The 18,681-nt window shown below is 44.3% G+C and overlaps 1 protein-coding gene across 3 annotated transcripts in view; it reads right to left on the reverse strand.

Moving 5' to 3' along the window:
• The window catches only part of KIF13A (kinesin family member 13A), a 197,838-nt gene that overhangs the window by 140,719 nt on the left and 38,438 nt on the right, over positions 1-18,681 (reverse strand). The window lies entirely within an intron of this gene.

Genomic DNA, 18,681 nt, shown 5'->3' on the forward strand with positions numbered 1-18,681 from the left:
TATTAAAGATGCAAGTTATTTCTACCTTGCCCCTACCCCAACTCTTATGACAATCTGCTCTGCCCACAGGACCAGATGAGGCATCCTTGCGTGAACTGTTGGTCTTCAAATGAAGATGTCAGACTCAAACGTGTAACTGAAGTGGTCATTACATCCAAGTTCCTATTAATTCCAAAAAGAAATACACTATCTATTTTTTAATAAATATTTTATTTATTTATTTGAGAGAGAGAGAGATCACAAGTAGGCAGAGAGGCAGAGAGAGAGAGAAGGGGAAGCAGGCTCCCTGATGAGCAGAGAGCCCAACGCGGGGCTCGATCCTAGGACCCTAAGACCATGACCTGAGCCAAAGGCAGAGGCTCAACACACTGAGCCACCCAGGCACCCCTATATTCTTTATCTTTTGATAAAATAAAAGGTTGACAAGAAATTCGGTTCTTGTTGCATGAGTTCCAATGTTTACCTATTTCCTGGGGCACTTCTTAGCACATTTAGATGGGGGTTTTTTGGTACTCAAAACAAAGTTTCAGTAGCTGCCCCCTTTCTAGAAGGGATCACTAACCAGTCACACACTCGCTGGGAAAGCAGAGGACCAGTAAGAAGATAAAGTGTCTTTGATGCATAAATGACTTATAATTTAAGTGTGCAATAACTGGGAGAATGGTTACGTCAACCAGGATATACTCGGTGGAGTACACCTTACAGTCAGATCTGAAAGGAGCACCTTGGAATGTAATCCGAATCCAGCATTCCCACTTCTAGGTAAACACAAAGAACGGCGAGCAAGGACTCAGACAGATAGTTGTACGGAATCCATGTGCATTACTGACAACAGCCAGAATGTGGAGGTGACCCAAATGTCCATCGATGGATGAGTGGGTAGACAAAATGTGGTCTATCCATGTGAAAGACTATGATTCTGCCTTAAAGAGAAAATTCTCGGGGGCACCCGGGTGGCTCAGTGGGTTAAAGCCTCTGCCTTCAGCTCAGGTCATGATCCTAGGGTCCTGGGATCGAGCCCCGCATCGGGCTCTCTGCTCAGCGGGGAGCCTGCTTCTCCCTTTCTCTCTCCCCCTGCTTGTGTTCCCATTCTCGCTGTATCTGTCAAATGAATAAAATCTTTTTAAAAAAGAGAGAGAGAAAAAAATTCTCACACGTGCTCTGACATGGAGGAACCCTGAAGACACCATGTTAGGTGAAATAAAGCTCAACACGAATTTTGTGATTCCAAGTGTATCAGGTACAGTCATCAAATTCATAGCGACGGGGGTGCCTGGGTGGTTCAGTCAGTTATGCCTCCGACTCCTGATGTCGGCTCAGGTCATGATCTCAGGGTCAGGAGACCCAGCCCAGCGTCAGGCTCTGCGCTCAGTGTGGCGTCTGCTTGAGACTCTCTCCCTCCGCTGCCCTTTCCCCTGCTTGCTGTCTCTCTCTCAGATAAATAAATCGTTTTTAAAAATTCAGGGACAGAAAGCGGAGGAGAAGCTAGAAGAGAATACAGGGCGGAGGAGAGGGAGTGAAGGGAAGTTATTGTTTAATGAGGTTCTGCCTGGGATGACGAAAATGTTCTGAGCATGCGAGAGTGAGGGTGCGCAACGCTGGGAGTGTAACACCATCGAACTGTACACTTAAAAACGGCAACAGTGGTCAATTTAATGCTATGTATATTTCACCACAATAAACCATCTGATCAGAGTATCCGTATAATCGCTGAGTACCGGGACAGAGTAAGGGAGCAGCTTGGGGAGGACACGGGGGAGGCCGGCCCAGGCAAGAGGAGTCTTGGCATAAACCCGCAGCGGGAGCCCCAAACGCCCCAGAGGCAGACGCTGGCAAGCAGAGACACCGGACGACGTGCCAGCTAGGTGATTCATGGAAGACAGACTCAGGAGCTGGGGGTCAGCCTCCTGGGGACAACGAGCAGAGGGGAGGACAGTGAGGAAACGCACTGTGTAAAAGCCGTCCATCGTCTGCACAAGTTCGTGTCTGTACTTCCCAGGCTGCTCGAAGCCGAGGTCAGGGTGCTAACAGGCTGGCCAGCTCCGCCCAGCACCAGCAGGCTCTGGACAGTCTGGTTGGATGGACCAAAGGGAAGACTCACATATGTACGTGCCTCTACAGCTCTGTGTGAACATATTCTTGGAGTTTCTTATTCACCAAAATGTGTCAAGTACTTCAAAGCGGTCTCAGATGAGGCTCAAAGAAAGGTTTTCATGCCAGTCAGAGCAGACAACTGGGGGCAATCGGGACACTGTCAGGAGGCCTGAGGTGGCGGTTAGGGCAGGTCCAGGCCGCTCCAAACCTGGGGATTTGGAAAAAAGAGTGGCGGCTGGTGAGACCAGTTTGCTCACTCCATCGGAGGACCCCACCAGAGGGGCACTTTAGGAAACAGACACCACAAACTGGTTCTACTTCACGGACCAAAGTGGTACTTGGGGAGCAAGGGAAAAGGAAATTCGGAGTTCATTTTATTCTGCTCTGTTACGCTACAAGTAGACTACAAAGCAGCAAAAAGCCCCACTATAAATACCTTCTCTCTGCTGCTCCATACCACGCGTCCGAGACATCTCACCATGACAACAGTACAAAACAAGGAATCATTTCTCCCTGCTTGGAGCCAGCTCATGAGTGTTCAAAACCAGCAGATTAGGCCACCCAAAATACGTCCCTTTGGCATTAGGATGACTTTGAGAAACGGCAGATGCAGAAGCTCAAAAACAGAGATGTTACCTACTTTTAAGGGACGTTTATGTTTATAAGGAAAATACCCACAGAGTAGGAGGACTCTAAAATCCCAAGACACTCTTAGTGGGGAGGGCAGGGACTTAAGTCTACACAACAAACTGACTCCTTCTTATACCTGTGCTTTTCCTGGTAACTTCCCATAACAGCCCAGCAGACACGCGCGCACACACACGCACACATAGGGGCATATGAGCATGCAGCCCTTCTTTTTTTTTTTTTTTTTAAGATTTATCTATTTATTTGAGAGAGAGAGAACACGCATGTAAGCAGACTCCCCACGGAGGGTGGAGCCCAACATGGGGACATGGGGGTCTGACCCCACAATCCTCAGACCATGGCCCGAGCTGAAATCAAGAATTGGATGCTTACCTGACCCAGCTACCCAGGCATCCCCTACCCTTTCTTTTGTTTTGCGCTGAAGATAGCATTTATGGTGGCAGCTTAGGCACCTCAAGAGCTACTCCTTCTCCATGTCTACTGTCCATGTCTCTATGTTTATTGTCCATGTAGACATGTTAATGAACTTGTTGGTTTTTCTCTTGTTAATCTGTCTTTCATTACTGGGGTCTCAGCTAAGAACTCAAAAGAAGAGAGAGAAAATTATTTTCCCTCCCTCGTACAGTTAGGTATTATCATAAGATACCCATCCAAAAAGGTATTATGTTAAAAATGACATTACCAAAAACACATCCAGAGCGGTCACACCAAACCCTAAACTTCGACTGCAGAATAATTTGGGTCACACTAATATTTCAAAAGTAAATTTAGAAATACCAGATTACAATGGAAATGCTGAAGAAGAATTTAATGTAAAAATCACAAACGCTATAAATAACATAAAAGCTAAACACAAGATTACAAACAATCTGATCGTGTGAGCATTCCAGAACCAGCTCACGGCACAAGCTGTAACTCAAAAGAATTTCTCCAACAAACAAAGCAGCCCTTCAAGAAAAAGGTACAGAGTCTCATGATTAATTTTCTGAATAATTAGCTGCTTTGCAAAGATTATAGTAAAGTACATTCTGGGCTGAAAACTGTATTCTGGCTGGCTCTTTTTACCTTTCTGAGCTCCTTCTCCAGCAGGAAGGAAGCAATGCATGTGAGCCTGAGTCAAGGTTCAAACAGCTCTCCGGTGAAGGGCAGCTGACAGGAAGGGGACTGCGACATGAGAGTCACAAAACCTTCAGTCAAAGAAAAGAAGCTCAAAATGGGGTTACTGTCTCCCTGTAATACTTAAAAAGATAATACCATTCATGAAACGTACTCGTTTTTGGCTCCATGAAGGATAAAACGAATTAATGGGGGGGGGGGTCCTTGGACAGGTGCTATGGGGACAAGAAAGCAGAGCAAAGTTACCCCTTCCCTGGAAAAAGTCACATTTTACTTCAAAACGTTCATCAGTATACATCAATCAAGCCATTATGGAGTATGGACTTAGGAAGTTGGTGGTTGATGTGTCAGTTTAGTGGAATTGTGACGTTCTTAAGAACTTACAAGGAAGAACTCACAAAGGCCTAATCCCTGCCCTTCCTAACAGAGGCAGGAAACAATGAAGTGACAAATTCCTCAGGCGAGAGATCATCTTTTTATCCAACAGACTCATGAATGTCCACAGAGACCCTAACACCTTCAATTTCCTGGAGACACCGTACATGGAAAGGAACATATGGTGTCATCGGGAAAAACACTGTTGAGAAACTATCTTCCTCTTCCTAAAGTTGTCCGACTTCAGAGTTCGAACAGAGGCGTTACTGCCAAACTGGGTGGGCAGGACAGAAGGCGGACACAAGCCTGGATCTTCCAAACTTCGCCATGACCTTCTCTAACGCAGAAGGACCAGCAGTTCCATAAATGTCCACAACACCCCATAGGGCTGGGGAGAAGAAAGAGACGGCAGTGACCCCACTGTTCAGATCACAGCACTGCCTTAGAGGCTTTTTTTTTTTTTTATTAATTTTTTGAGGGGGGAGGGGCAGAGGCTATCTTAAGCAGACTGAGTTCTGAGTGTGCAGCCCCATGTAGGGCTCGATCTCACGAGCCTGAGATCATAACTGGAGCCTAAACCGAGAGTCGGATGCTTAACCAACAGAGCCACCCAGCACCTCTGCCTTAGAGTTTTAACAGGGTTTATTTTAATGTTTCCAATTCGCTCTTTGGAGGGCGGGCTCACTTGGTCACGGTGACACCCAAGGCCTCCAATGGGGCTGATGCTCCCTTTTACACACCTGAGTTTAATCCAAGGGGCTAAGTAACTTGCCTAACTTGGGCAGAACCAGATCTAGAAACTAGTTCTCTGGTTTCCAAGCCCTATGTTTTCTCAACTAGCCAACATCTGAATTTATTTCTAGTGAGGAAAGGGCCTTCCTAAAATATCAATGAAACTGCATATGTGCACAATACTCTCGCCGTCCTTTCACAGGAAAACACTGCATTCCTGAGGCGCTGTTTTCATGTCTGGTGCTCACACGTATTATTCCTAAAGCCAGGAGGGCCAAACGATGGGGAGCCTATTACACGATAAAGTGCTAGCTCAGTGTCAAGTGTTTTGGGGTTTTTTGTTTTTTGGGGTTTTTTGGTTGGTGGTTGGCTGGTAGATTAATTCTGAGTCCAAGAGAGCTGGACTCCCATTTAGTCCCTTATTTTGTTGTCTTAAATTCTTCACTCTTCTTTGAGATTCTGAGGAGACCTTCCTCTTCCAATAAAGGGATATCACATACAACTAGTATTAATGAAACAGGATCTCTTGGGGCTTTAAGCGATGTGGCATAAAGGAATCTTGTGTTCTAACTAACTGCATTGTTGAGAACCTACTGAGCCCCTACCATGTGTTCATGATGGAAATTACTCCACGTGACAAATATTCCCTTCTAAAAGCTCAACATCACGGGAAGATAAAACAAAAACAAGGAACATAAAACACTGATTTCTTGAAGATTTGTTTTTATAACAGCAGTAGTATAAGACTAGACAATAAAAACTGTATGTGGGGGCACCTGGCTGGCTCAGTCAGTAGACCATGCAGCTCTTGACTGTGGGGTTGGGAGTTCGAGCCCTACACTGGGCACAGACACTACTTAAAAAAAAAAGAAACAAACAAACAAACAAACAAACTGCATGTGTTCATGAGAACAGAAGTACTAGAAACTAAAAAAAAATTGTAAATGCTCTTTCTTGTGATAAGAGTAATACTCACTGGTTTAAAAAAAAAAAAAACAGAAACAGAAAAGTCTAAAGAAAAAATAGAGAGTCCCTATAATCCCATTACCCAGGTATAAGGTAACTGCTATTAACATTATGTTGAATTATCCTCATAGATTTTTTTCTGTTCTTCTCTTCCCCAGAATGCTTCTCAAAATGTGATCCCCAAACTATTATCATCAGTGTCTGGTAACCTGTTAGGAAAGCAAATTCTCAGATCCCAACCCAGACCTGCTGAAAAAGAAATTCTACGGGTGGGACCGGCAATCTGCATTTTAACAAGCCTTCCAGAGCATTCTCACGTGCACCAAAGTTTGAAAACCACTAACATATGCTACACCCACACATCCATACCTTCCCCCCTTCCAAAAATGGGTCATGGTGCACAGTGTATAAAATTTTAAATTCACATTTGGCACCAAGCTTACATTTTGGAAATTACCTAAATATTGCATAAATACAGTATGCCTGAATGCCTTCGGCACGGTGAAGAGCATCACGAAATGGTTCGTATGACAAATGCAATTAAACAGCAGAGTCAGCCAGACTAAAACATTAATGGCTGAATAAATAAGTCATTTAGCAACGTGGGGACCTAAAAAATCCACAGCCAGCAATCCCGAGGCAGTTACATAAGGTTTTTAGATCTTCTTTGAAAAAAACCAGGAACATCCATCTTAGCGCTTCTATCCTGTCCATGAATCTATTTTGGGGGTTTACTGCAATACTTGCTTTTGCTACCCAATGTGCCCGCGCCGCCAAACGACTTCCCGGCCCGCCGAGCCGCACACACTAGGACACGCACCCAGACACTCGGGCACGTGCCAAGCTCGCCCCACCAGAGCAGACCACTTCTGCCCAAATCCAGACAAGCAACAATTCTGGTAACGGAGTGAAGGTCCAGCCAAGGACAAAGTCCGTGAGGACGGAAGGAGAAAACCGGAGTGAGAAGCGCCGACGTGGAGAGGGCGCTTAACTCTGTCTGACACATTATTTCTCCAGCTCTGGAGTACATGCCTCTTGACAATCACTGCCAGCCCCGGGGAAGCCACACAGAGTAAATCAGAGGAAAAGGTCAAGCTTTTTCTCTGCTCAAGGTTATCCGAAAAGCTTAACTGGGAGAAAAAAAAAATTCAATTCGTGGTAAAATAACAATCTCTCAAATATACCACTGCTTCCTTTATACAAGAGAAAAAGCTTTGTGACCTTGGGCATGCTGTTGAACCTTTCTGGGTCTCGGTTTCCTCTTCTACGAGCGACTCAATCGGAGGCGATGGCTTTAAAAGCTGTCACGTGACCGCCAAGGAAACCCCAGAAAGGACAGGCACTGTAAGACTTCACAGCATCTGGAAAGGGTTTATTGAAGAGCGATCGCTCCTCTCAACCACAAAGAGTCCATTCCAGCTGCATTCTCCTTTGTTGGAAACTTTGCAGGGAGATCTAGACACCGTGGCATAGGCACAGGATGAAAGTGCCGTCGGGGAGAGAGCTCGGGGGCAGACAGGAGCCTGCACGGCCGGCCCGGTGCCGCTGGTCTTGTCACTTTCCAGCGGGAGGACTGGAGCAAACTACCTAACTCCACTGCACCTCAGCTGTCTCATCTGGAAAATGGGATTCAGAGGGCTTTATGTCGATTGAGGAAAGCACACGGAACAACTTTCATCCATGCGTTGCAGCTATTAATAATAATACTATGAATGGTTACATGGCATGCTCTACTCCAGAGGCAGGAGCGTAAGAGGTGACTAGGGTCTGGAGACACCTGCCTCGTCTGGGGTCACCAAGAGGCAGACAACAGACTGAGTCCGTTAAGTGGGCACACTAGGTCGAAATCCTAGCAGAAACTCCCCGCCATAGTTCTTAACGACAGCAGCACCTTTCAAGGGGCAACTTTTTTACCCACAACTAGAAATCAAAGGCAAAGTAGTTCTGAGGAGAGACTCAAGGCTCTCAAGGCTAAAGGGTCAGGAGAGGATCTGGGTTCAAGCTGGAACACCTCCACTTCCGAGCTATCTGGCTTCCAACAAATGACTCGGGCTGAGATTTACAGCCCGTGTGTCATGACGTGATATACTCTGTCTGCCCTACAAGACTGCTACAAACCTAGCACAGGAAACGGCCAAGTAACAAGTGATCATTAAAAGTCGGTGATACTGGTTAAGTCTTCAAAGGGAGGAACACTTCAAATAAAAGCTCCAGCCATAGCTGAAGGAAGACAAACAATCAGATACACCAACACTTTGCTATTTTGATGCAGGAAGCCGGGACTGTGTATGGCCTGTAGGCCCCGGGAGGGGGGAAAGCAGCCTGGATAGGGAGAGAGGACTCAAGGGATGGACAGAGGTACTCACCAGACCCAGACCAAAGCCCAGAATTCACAGCTTGGCTCGGAAGCCATCCTTCTTGAAAACAAACATGGTGTGGTGAAGTACTTTTCGTGTGTGGGTTACGAAAAGAGCTTTGTTTCTTCTCTTTAAAGTTTTGGTTTTGTTTTAATTGCAGACTTTGTTTCTGTAAAAAGCTACCATTTCACCAATACTAATAATAACAGGAATTGGGGTGCATGGGTGGCTCAGAGGGTTAAGCCTCTGCCTTCGGCTCAGGTCATGATCCCAGGGTCCCGGGATCGAGCCCCGCATTGGGCTCCTTGCTCAGCAGGGAGCCTGCTTCTCCCTCTCTCTCTGCCTGCCTCTCTGCCTACTTGTGCTCTCTCTCGCTCTGTCAAATAAATAAATAAAAATATTTTTTTAAAAAATAATAATTACAGGAATTTAATGATATGAGAATCCATGTGCTGGGACCAAAAATACTGACAGCATCACTTCCTCTAATAAGTAACTAGGAAAATACCAAAGGACATAACTTTTCCTCACGAACGTTTTCCCCATCCGTAATTTGGCTGTTCTTCCCACCATGAGCAGATGCAACATAATTAAGAATTTCGTTCACAGGAATTTCTTTTATTTGATTCTTCCATAAAGGCTTACTTTCCTGTGGCTGTTGTCCCTGCCGTAGACTAACGTCGCCCACAATTCAAGAAGGGAAGGCTCCAGAAAACAAATCTCCAGTAGCAATCCCTGGTAACGCAAGCACAATACTTGGGTGGGAAAATAATGAGGAAGGGGCACAAGGGGGACGGCTTCAAGAATGACAGAGAGCTGACGGAGGGAATGGAACTATCGTCCTAGGCCCTTGCTCTAAAAATAAAACCATGTTTATAAGACATTTCATGTGAAGGAGATGAGGAGTTCTGCTTTTGACTCCGAGCAGATACTTCCTGGAACTAATCATAGGAAAAAAGGAAGAGAAGAAATTGTATACTCTTCTTCTTAAGACACTCATTCAGTCAAGTTTTCCAACCTGGCATTTTACCCCTGGATATTTTATTTTAAGACTCTTTTTTTTTTTAAATTTGAGACAGAGAGGGAGCACAAGCAGGGGGAGGGGCAAAGGGAGAGGGAGAAGCAGACTCCCTTGCAAAACAGGGAAGGAGCCCCAAGTGGAACTTGATCCCAGGACCCTAGGATCGTGACCCAAGCCGAAAGCAGACGCTTGACCGAGTGAGCCCCCCAGGGGCTCCCTATTTTATTTTATTTTATTAATGTGCCCTTTTAATCAGATGACATGGATAATGAATTGTATCCTCCCACTGGTGAGGAGGCAATGGGGAGTTTTCTTCACCCCACAGAAAACACCTTCAGGTTTCCCATGATCTAGCTAACTCTTCTCCTACAGAACAGACTTCTAAGGAAATGATAATCAATGAGACCAACATCTCCACAAATGGTAAAACCTCACCAAGGACCTGCTTAAAATTCTGCTTCAAAAATATCTTCAGTGAGGGACACCTGGGTAGCTCAGTGGGTTAAAGCCTCTGCCTTCGGCTCAGGTCATGTTCCCAGGGTCCTAGGATCGGGCCCCACATCAGGCTCTCTGCTCAATGGGGAGGCTGCTTCCCCCTCTCTCTCTGCCTGCCTCTCTGCCTACTTGTGATCTCTGTCAAATAAATAAATAAATAAATAAATCTTTAACAAAAAAAATCTTCAGTGGGGTTTATGTTCTCATACATCACACAGAGCACACAGGATGCACTGTGATACGGTCAAGCAGGACAGTCTATGGAACTTGAGGTCCATCCGCAGAAAGGACCATTAGCTAATCTATAAGCTTAGCTGAGAGCCGTGCACATGCGCGTTGGTCACTACACTACAAAGTGGTTGGTATATTTATACTGATGCACCGAGGAGGAGCAAGTTAAAGGCAACAGACAAGGGGCTGATACCCAATCCGAAACAACTCCACCCGGAGACGATGAATCACTACTTGAAATTTATACCAAATCTTCATTCTACCTTTACTTCAGACCACATCAAATTGAGAAAACAAAACAAAAATAAAACCATCTGGGCGGCTTCAGGCTGCCTGGCTTCACTATTAAAAACCACAATGAACTCTTTGAATAAAAAGCATTATGGCAGGGGCACCTGGGTGGCTCAGTGGGTTAAGCCTCTGCCTTTGGCTCAGGTCATGATCTCAGGGTCCTGGAATCAAGCCCCGCATTGGGCTCTCTGCTCAGTGAGGAGCCTACTTTCCCCTCTCTCTCTGTCTGCCTCTCTGCCTACTTGTGATCTCTCTCTGTGTCAAATAAATAAAATCTTTTAAAATAAAAAAAAATTAAAAAATAAAAAGAAAAAGCATTATGACTGGCTTTTCCGTTACCAGGTACCTGTTCTGTACCCCTCCCCGACTCTAGTCTAGGGACCCTAGACTAGAGTGCCCCTCAAGTAATCCAACCACGAAAGCACATTAAGTAACTTAAGTTCATTAAAAAAAAAAATTTTTTACTATAGTTTAAATAAGCAAAAGAAAAGAAATAAAAAGTTGGGTCCAAGCAAAATACACACTCAGCCTAAAGTCTCTAGGATTCTTGGAATAAAGAAAATAATGAAATGAATGGGAGCCAAAAAAAGGAGTAGATATCACAATGACTAAACCAGTGATTTAGGTTTTAAAGTTTCCTGATTCCCTGCAAAGGGGGGTCGGGGGTGGAAATACTGCGCACTTTTGCAGGGGGAATGACTTTAGCAAATCGTGTCTGCAGGTATTGGTGAAACATAAACTTCCAACACCAGAAGCAACAGTCAGTTTCCTTGATCCATTTATACCTTCAACACAAAGCACTAAAAATGCCTTTCTTCCATCCAGTGGGAATTTTCAACCAGTTCAACCTGCCTGCCCAGCTCCTGACTAAAAACCTGGCCCAGCGGCTCTCTAACCATTTATCTCCATCAGCTCCCGGGGTGCCCTTCAGACCCATGCTCTACTCGGACTTTCATCTTATCACAATGCAATGTAGCTATGGAAACATAAGATTTAGAGTTATATTTTCTCTTATAAACAAAGAAAGCTGCTTTTTATAACTCAAGTCCATGTAAATTGTGTCATTTAGGGTCGATTTTATTTTATTTTTTTTTAGCATTTAAGAGGAAAATAATAAAAAGAGGGGAAACATTTCTATAAAATCCAGGGCAGATTTTCTTTGCAATTACAAAGGAGGCCGTGTTTCGGTTGCAGCTGCCTGATGGCCAGAGGGTGCTGGGCCTACCCAAATTCTGAAGCACTCCTTGTCGGGTCCAGAGCCAAGGGCCCAGGCTTCCAGCACCCACTGGCCTGCTGGTGGTCATGGGAGAAACCCACACTATCTGCTCACCAGAGATGGGAAAGGCCCAACACGGCCTCACTCCTAAGTCAGGAACTTTGAACTCTCCCTGCACCACACACTTCTACAACCAGAAACCCAAATGAAATCTCCTTGCAGGTATATTCTAATATCATAAGCACAGACTCCCCACAATAAAAAGACAACATCTAAAAACAATACTAAGTTAACTCTATCTCCAAGTGGGGCTTGAACTCACGACCCCGAGATCGAGATCTGCACATTCCACCAACTGAGCCAGCCAGGAGCCCTGGAAAATCATTCTCCTGTGCTAACTGCTTCTCATAAATACAGCCACTGTCCAGTGCAGAATGGGACCAATTTTTTTTTTTTTTTAAGCAATACACAAATATAAACGTACTGGTCTCATGGGACTTAGGATCCCTCACCACGCAGGCAGGTAGATCCCAAATTGGCTCATTAGCGGCCAACTCCTGAAGCAAATTTCTTTACACCTGGACCTGGAGGCTTCTTACCACTCTAGGGGCAACAGCAACTTGACTGTTACTTTCACCATTTGCCTGGTGGGAGACAGAAGGGCATTAAGAGACCAACAAGGAGATTCTCTCTTGGAGGTGGTTTTGCAGATATCTTCTCTTTTCTGCATATTGTTGACATATATATAGGGACACCTGGGTGTCTCAGTCAGTTGGGCGTCTGCCTTCAGCTAAGGTCATGATCCCGGGGTCCTGGGATCCAGCCCCACATCCTCAGACGCCCTGGACTCCCTGCTCAGCATGGAGCCTGCTTCTCCTTCTCCCCCTGCCCCTCCCCCCCATTCACTCTTTCTCCTGCTCTCTAATAAATAAATAAAATCTTAAAAAAAAAAAAAGAAAGAAACAGATTTTTCCTGTCTATGCTTTTCTATAGTTCTCAAATTTTCTACAATGAACACTTTAATGCCTTAGTAACCTTTTTTTCAAATTGGTCCCTCTCCTAAATGCACAAGACAGATTTTAAAGAAACATTTATTCTTTTGAGAAAATAATGGTCCCTGCCTGCATAACCTCCTTCTGTCCTTGGCAGATAAATTCCTGCTAAGGATAGCCAGCTTGAGGCCCAAAGCAGTAAGATGCAGAAAAGACTCGGGCTCCCAGGGGCTCGGCGAGGGAAACTCAGTGCCACTGACCCCTGGCTCAGCTCCAACTCTGCTGGGGTGAGGGGGTTTGCAGAGAAAGCTGGGCAGCCGATTCTGCGGGCTGCTGAGCTGGGTCCTCTCTGCAGCCCTGAGGAAAGAAAGACATGTGTCTAGTATTTTGTCCTCACCAAGTGATCAGAAGCTCAGGACTCGGGGGTCAGGCCTGTGCACGGTATTTCTTTTACACACCCATGTGATTTTCAACATGGAGCTGGTGTTGAGAATTACTAACCTAGCAGGCCTACGAACCTCTACTCACCAACTGCCCAAAGGAAAGGGAATTTCAATTCTGTCAAAATTAGAGGCTCTCCCCGTTATCTGTAAATGTTGTGGAGGGGAAGGGAGGAGAGGCAGAAGACCACCCCCGACAGTTTTAGAAGACTGTATTTTGTAAACAAAAATTTTTATCTTCTTAGGTTTATACAGGTGTTTCACAAAAAAGCAGGTTTACTGCAAATTTCAAAAGCCGATTTATAGGACACTGATTAGTATACATGAGGCTTTTAAAAAGATAAATTACTCATCTCTCTCTCTTTTTAAAAGATTTATTTATTTATTTTTAGAGAGAGAGAGAGAGAGAGAGAGAGAGTCCCAGCAGGGGGAGGGGGAGAGGGAGAGAGAGAAACTCCAGCAGACTCCCTGCTGAGCACAGAGCCTGACACGGGGACTAGCAGGGCTCGATCCCAGGACCCTGAGATCTCGACCTCAGCCAAAATCAAAAGTCGCACACTTAACCAATTAAGCCACTCAGGTGCCCCAAGAAAAATTACTCATTTCTAACGCTGCGCTAAACTTGCAGTAAGGTACTGAGGCATCTCTCTTGCTCTGCCCTCTACTCACCCTCCCCTATACCCCATAAGCCTCCTATCTTTGAGATAATGTACGTGATATCCTGTGCACCATAGTCCCAAGCAACGTTGTAAGAAGAAAAAGGAAGCGGAAGTTGCCATCACTACTTGCCATACCTCGTGCTGAGTTCCTCACAGTTCCTCACTGTAAGTAAAACCTACTGTTTTACTTACTTACAGTAACCCTCCCTATAATGTAGCTACTGATACCCCAGTTCAGAGATGAGACTCAGGGAACAACATCCCAAAAGCCAGCAATGCAACAATCAAAACTGTGTGTATCAGAAGTAAAATTAATAATGTCCGCACATTATTCTCAAAAGCCTGTCACTCATTTTGACCAGCATTTAAAGGGATTTTGGGGAAACAGAGTCATGTATGTATTTATGTGTTTGCATCCCCTCAGGAAAGAATGGTCAGCGGCAACTAGAAAGTTCCAACTTTGCAGAGGAAAGGAAAGGGGAGTCTGACTTCAGCACTGGCCACCAACAACCCACAGGAAAGAACAGCAACTGGAAGGCTCTGGTAATTCCAAGACCTATTATTACGGGCTGGTCCTAAATCCAAGAGAAAGCACACTCTCCATGTGGATTACACATGACCTTAGGGACGTTAGCAGTGACCTCTGTTTTACTCTTTCATCCCCTATAGATATTTCTCCTTGTAACTGTTGAGCGTCACTTGCAAGGGCTTATGCCATAGCTCTGAAGACACAGTACATCTAATTGTATTGTCTGGGAAAAGGGACAAAAGGTATCCTCAAGGGCACCTGGGTGTCTCCATCGGTTAAGCCTCTGCCTTCAGCTCAGGCTGTGATCCCAGAGTCCCCAGGACGGAGCTCCACGTTGGGCTCCCTGCTCAACAGGGAGTCTGCTTCTCCCTCTCCCTCTGTGTCCCTGGCTCACGCTCTCCCTCAAATAAATACAATCTTTAAAAAAAAAAAAAAGAAAGAAAGAAAGAAAAGAAAAGATCTCTTCATATAGTTATGGGAAGCAAAGGTGTCCTTTAAATGGAAAAAGAACTATAATGACTTGGTTAGGCTTCCAATAAGTGAAATTATAGAATTCTAGAGATGGACATCAGCCCCTCAAGTGCTGATACTCATCGGACTATCAGTGGAACAATGTAAGAACAGAGGATCTGCTTTGACCCAGACTACAATCCAATTAGTAGGTGTTCAACAGAGACCTGTTGAATGAAGGAAGGAAAGAAGGAAGGAAGGTAATGAAACAAACATACAAACATGGAAAAGTAACACAAAAGGTGAGAAGTGTTCCAGCAGTTTGGAGGGTTCAGTCACTGCTCCCAGAGTAAGAAATCACAAAGGTCTTCAAGAAGAGGTCCTGGGGTGCCTGGGGTGGCTCATTGGTTGGGCAACTGCCTTCAGCTCTTGGAGTTGTAGGATGGAATCCCTCATCGGGCTCCCTGCTCAGCAGAGAATCTGCTTCACCTTCTGACCCTCCCCACTCTCGTGCTCTCTCTCTCATTCTCTCTTTCAAATAAATAAAGAAAATCTTAAAAAGAAAAAAAGAAGAGGATCCTGAAAGATGAGGAAATTTTTCAGTCTACCCTTCACCTAATGAAAAATAGAGTTTAGTCTGTTATGGCAGCCTTGAAACATATGCTTGTGACTTGATCTAAAACAAACTTCATACAAAGAATAAAGAAACATTAACTTTTAAATATCCTTTCCTCCTGGAAATCTGGCAACTCAATCTCACTGAAATGTCAGAAACTAGTATCTCAGTTTTCTGAGCTTTAATAGATTCAATATGGTTAAGGAAAAAAAAAATCTCTTTTCTCCAACCTTTTACCATATGTAGGTTTTCCTTGAATCATTATCTTGAAACTTAAAGTCCTCAGAGCTTAACTCCTTTGGAGGCTAATCTTAGCCAGCAAAGAAAAAGGATAGTGATTTTATACATGGGATAGAATCAGTTAATTTTAATTTGCCCATTCTGTAAAAAAAAAAAAAAAAAAAAACAGTTCAGTAAAGTCAATCACTCTCATGAAATTTTTATAGCCTTGCATGTCAAAAACCCCATGATGGTAAAGACAAGAGCCATTTAATTCTATTATATATGCAATTGTTGTATGTGCAAGTCGGCACAAACTCCTTCTTCTTTAAGACCTCCATTATTTGTGCCAAAAGAATAAAAATTCAAAGACAAGCCAATTTAAATCTTGGAAAAACTCTAAGGTGCTCCAGGATGCTTTCACTGTCCTCTCCCTGCGCCCCCAACCGTTCCTGTGCATCTGCTATGTATTAACAATACTAAAACAACAGAAGACATCTATAAACAATATTTCCTGCAAAGAAGGCAGAAGACACTCTGGTGCATATCTTAGTAACAGATGTTTTAGTATATCTGAAATCCAATACCCAGCAAAGCAGGGATGATATACTTCATTGTAACATAACAAAGAAATGTTAAGTTATATCTGATTTGTTTTTATTTGTAATAGCTCCTCAAGGCCACTCAAGCTCAAGTTTATTTTTCAACCCTCTTGCTGTCATTGAACACAATCTTCTTCAGAGGCTGAAAGTCTGACCATTTGAAATGGAAATGGAAGTCTCACAGAGGCTGTACCGGAATGCTTTACACACTCACGGGATCAGAGAGTACTGCAATGGTCCAGTCCAATCCCACTTCACACACGTGCACCTCATCCAGAAGAGCACGGCTAGTCCATGGCAAACAGTACCAGAGCCCAGGCTTAACACACGCACACATAGTGACTATTCCCAACTAGAGCTTTCCTGCTGGGGACACAGTGATTTCTTTTCTTTTCTTTCTTTTTTTTTTTTTAAGATTTTATTTATTTATTTGAGAGAGAGAGAGAGAGCGGGTGAGAGAGATCACAAAAGGTGAGGGAGAGGGAGACAGATCACTGCTGAGTGGAGAGCCCAATGCGGGGCTCGATCCCAGGACCCTGAGATCATGACCTGAGCAGAAGGCGGATGCCCAGGCGCCCCCAGTCCCCTCAGTGATTTCTGTCCATCAAAGAACTCCTGACTAAAACACGGAGTTTGAGTTTCTTCTTCAGTTTCTTCATGGAGAACAGGCAAGGAAAAAAAAAAATACATGGCTCATGGTCACAGTTGCTCCTTTAAGTTTTCAAATATTTCGTTACAGTTTTGTGTTTATTTCAAAGAGGAGTTTTAAAGGGGTACCCGGGGGTGCCTGGGTGGCTCAGTGGGTTAAAGCCTCTGCCTTCAGCTCAGGTCATGATCCCAGAGTCCTGGGATCGAGCCCCACATCGGGCTCTCTGCTCGGCAGGGAGCCTGCCTACCCCTCTCTCTCTGCCTGCCTTTCTGCCTACTTGTGATCTCTGTCTGTGAAATAAATAAAATCTTTAAAAAATATATGTATTTTTTTAAGTTCAGGTAAATTATCTGGTGGGTTGGTGTGACATCTGTATTCACGGTGAGAACTGCTCATCATAAAGTAACAGTGACATTTATTATTCACTTCTGCCGTAGGCATTCTCCTAGACTAAGTACCTGCTGTTTGGCTCGGCTGTGGTATAGCCGTGGTAATAATTAATAACGGTAACAGTAACAAAACCCCACATGACTGAAGTCAGTGTGCCCAGCACTGTTCTGAGAACACTACATGGTTTTTCATCTTTCAGCTCCAAGGTCTTATATCCTCATTTGTAAATGAGGAAACTGAAGAGGTTATGTAGTTGGTAAGTGAGGAACCAGGGAGAGGTCTTCAGCATTCTGCCTAGACCAACACTGGAACAAAGAAAGAGGAAATGCGCTGTTGAATATTTTTTAGTAAAAAGTTCGGTCAAAGCCCTGTTACTAGCACCATCTGGAGCAGTGCTCCTGACACCTGAATATTTAGGCAGATTACCTGGGAATCTTGGTAAATTACAGATTTCCATCCTCTAAATCTTGAGAGAAGACTGGGATTCTGCATTTCCAACAAGCTCCCAGGGAATGCTTCTGCTGGTGGTCCACAAACCACAGTGAGTAACAGGGAATTAGCAGGCAAATTATTCACTAAGGATAAAGAGTTATTGTTTCGCTGACTTTACATATGGGAAGAAAATACTGCAGTGAACCTACAGATTCAAACTAACTAGGGGTCAAAAATCCATCCTAAGAAATGCATGCTTTGTCTTTGCAATCACTGTTTCTCTCCTATTTCAAGATGCACCAGCAGAATTAAGCAAACACTTCCACAGCCCCTTACCAGACACAACCAATGGGTTTCCAGAAACAACTCTCAGAGGAGGGGCGTATGGAAATACAGCTGAAGGCAGGACTGGGAATGACAACTGTGTAATTAACTTGATGTAAAAACAGGATTATTTGCATTGCAAGTCCTACAAGTTTTTTCCCTACAACAAGAATTCCTGAAGTTAGCAGTTTTTTATGACAAACTTTTTAATTGGCTAGGATTAACATATGTGATTCTAAATCATCAAAGAAGCTTTAATTGGTCTGTGAAGGATGGAATCCATTCTGCTACCCAAATATATTACTCTCCAAAAACCCATTAAGAAGCTGGTTTGCTCTCACTTGGATTTCGAATAGCCTGGTTCCATGAACGTGGGTCTAATTATACTAAAGAAAGAGAAGTCAAGGACATTCAAATCTCACATCAAACATCTTGACCTTCTGGTGAAACTAATTACCCAAAAACATCTTAGCTATTTATTAAAGGCTTCACTGTGCCTCACCACCGCTGCTAAATTCGTATGTTGACATCCCAAACTCTGTACCTCAGAAAACGACTAGATTTGGAGATGGGGTCTTTAAAGCAGTAATGACATGAAAATGAAGTCATTAGGACGGACGTAGTCCAACACGACTGGTATCCTTGTAACAAAAAGAGATTAAGACACAGAGAGGAACAGAGGGATAACCATGTGAAGACACAGGGAGACGAAAGGCCTCATTAAGACGGAGAGAGGCCAGAGGAAACCAACCCTACCCACGCCTGAAGTTCAGACTTCTAGGACTGTAAGAGAAAAACTTCGTTATGTAAACCCCATGTCTGTATTAAGGCAACTCT

This window comes from Lontra canadensis, unplaced genomic scaffold (genome assembly GCF_010015895.1).
Source record: "Lontra canadensis isolate GAN:19392208 unplaced genomic scaffold, GSC_riverotter_1.0 scaffold21, whole genome shotgun sequence".
Classification (NCBI taxonomy): domain Eukaryota; kingdom Metazoa; phylum Chordata; class Mammalia; order Carnivora; family Mustelidae; genus Lontra; species Lontra canadensis.